Consider the following 2,500-nt stretch of genomic DNA (forward strand, 5'->3'; position numbering starts at 1 on the left):
ACTGCTTCCTGTCAGAGAGGAAGTCTGTGATCCACCTGCAGGTGGAGTAGGGCACGTTCAGCTGGAAGAGCTTGTCCTGAAGCAGGGCAGGGATGATGGTGTTGAAGGCAGAGCTGAAGTCCACAAACAGGATCCTGGCGTAGGATGCTGGGGCGTCCACATGCTGTAGGGTGAAGTGGAGGGCCATGTTAACTGCGTCGTCCACAGACCTGTTGGCTCTGTAGGCAAACTGAAGGGGGTCCAGGAGAGGGTCTGTGATGGCTTTGAGGTGTGCCAGGAGCAGGCGCTCAAAAGACTTCATTACCACAGATGTAAGGGCGACCGGTCTGTAATCATTTAGTCCTGTTGGCCTTAGCTTTTTGGGCACAGCGATGATGGTGGAGGACTTGAGACAGGCTGGTACATGGCATGTCTCCAGGGAGGTGTTAAAGATGTTGGTGAACACCGGAGACAGCTGGTCAGCGCAGTGCCTGAGGGTGGCTGGAGAGACAGAGTCCGGCCCGGCTGCTTTGCGTGGATTCTGCCTCTTGAAAAGCCCATTAACTTCTCCCTCCTGAAAGGAGAGAGTCGTTTCTGTAGTATGGGTGGGGGATGGGGCCTCTTGGGTGGGAAGGGGTGGTTCAGGACAGTCCAATTGTCTTTCAAATCTACGGTAGAACTCGTTCAGGTCGTTGGCTAGGCGGGAGTCGTTAGTGGTGTGGGGCGCTCTGGGTTTGTAGTTGGTGATGTGCCTGAGCCCTTTGGCAGACAGAAGCAGCGTCGTTAGTAGAGAACTGGTGTTTTAGTGTCTCTGAGTACAGTCGTTTAGCCTCTCTCACCGCTTTGCTAAACCTGTTCTTCGACTCCTTGAATCTGTCTCTATCCCCACTCCTAAACGCTTCCTCCTTCTCCAACCTCAACCTTTTGAGCTTTGCTGAGAACCAGGGCTTGTTGTTGTTAAAGTTCACCCTGGTACGTGTTGGGATACAGCAGTCCTCACAGAAGCTGATGTACACAGCCTCTGTGAGTTCATCCAGACTATTGGTAGCAGTCGTGAACATATCCCAGTCAGTACAGTCTAAGCACGCCCGCAAATCTTCCACAGCCTCACTGGTCCACTGTTTAGATGTCCTCACAGCAGGTTTACAGAGTTTTAGTTGCTGCCTGTATGCACGAATCAGGTGGACCAAGGGAGTTCTGTGCGAGCCGAACAGCCCCGTGACCCACAAGAGAAACATCCCCGCCAAATTCGAGCGTTTGACGGGGTCTATCCGTGAAAAAATATTCACGTTTTTGAGTGCACATGCATTTCTGCTGCAAATGCCTCTGGAAGTTTCATGCCGTTCGTATGCCAATTGTGGCAACACGAAAATGACCCGTTTTCCCATTCCGAGGGATTTCTGTGCGACCCTAACAGCCCCGTGAGCCACAAGAGACACATCCCCGCCAATTTCTAGCGTTTCACGGGGTCTATCCGTGAAAAATATAGACGTTTTTGAGTGCACATGCATTTCTGCTGCAGATGCCTCTGGAAGTTTCATGCCGTTCGTACGCAATGTGGCAACACGAAAATGACCCCTTTTCCCATTCCGAGGGATTTCTGTGCGACCCTAACTAACAGCGCCCGTGAGCCACAAGAGAGACATCCCCGCCAATTTATAGCGTTTCACGGGGTCTATCCGTGAAAAATATAGACGTTTTTGAGTGCACATGCATTCCTGCTGCAAATGCCTCTGGAAGTTTCATGCCGTTCCTATGCAATGTGGCCACACAAAAATGACCCGTTTTCCCATTCCGAGGCATTTCTGTGCGACCCTAACAGCCCCGTGAGCCACAAGAGAGACATCCCCGCCAACTTCTAGCGTTTGACGGGGTCTATGCGTGAAAAATATTAAAATTTTTGAGTGCACGTGCCTTTCTGCTGCAAATGCCTCTGGAAGTTTCATGGCGTTCCTATGCAATGTGGCAACACGAAAATGACCCCTTTTCCCATTCCGAGGGAGTTCTGTGCCACCCTAACAGCCCCGTGAGCCACAAGAGACACATCCCCGCCAATTTCTAGCGTTTCACGGGGTCTATCCGTGAAACATATAGAAGTTTTTGAGTGCACATGCATTCCTGCTGCAAATGCCTCTGGAAGTTTCATGCGGTTCGTACGCAATGTGGCAACACGAAAATGACCCGTTTTCCCATTCCCAGGGATTTCTGTGCGACCCGAACAGCCCCGTGAGCCACAAGAGACACATCCCCACCAATTTCTAGCGTTTCACGGGGTCTATCCGTGAAAAATATCAATTTTTTTTGACTGCACATGCATTTCTGCTGCAAATGCCTCTGGAAGTTGCATGCGGTTCGCATGCAATGTGGCGACACGAAAATGACCCGTTTTCCCATTCCGAGGGATTTCTGTGCCACCCTAACAGCCCCGTGAGCCACAAGAGAGACATCCCCGCCAATTTCTAGCGTATCACGGGGTCTATCCGTGAGAAATATTCACTTTTTTGAGTGCACATGCATTCCT

This window comes from Petromyzon marinus, unplaced genomic scaffold, assembly GCF_048934315.1.
Source record: "Petromyzon marinus isolate PM22_M1 ecotype Great Lakes invasive population unplaced genomic scaffold, UKy_Petmar_22M1.pri1.0 PM_G_Scaffold_21, whole genome shotgun sequence".
Taxonomy (NCBI): domain Eukaryota; kingdom Metazoa; phylum Chordata; class Hyperoartia; order Petromyzontiformes; family Petromyzontidae; genus Petromyzon; species Petromyzon marinus.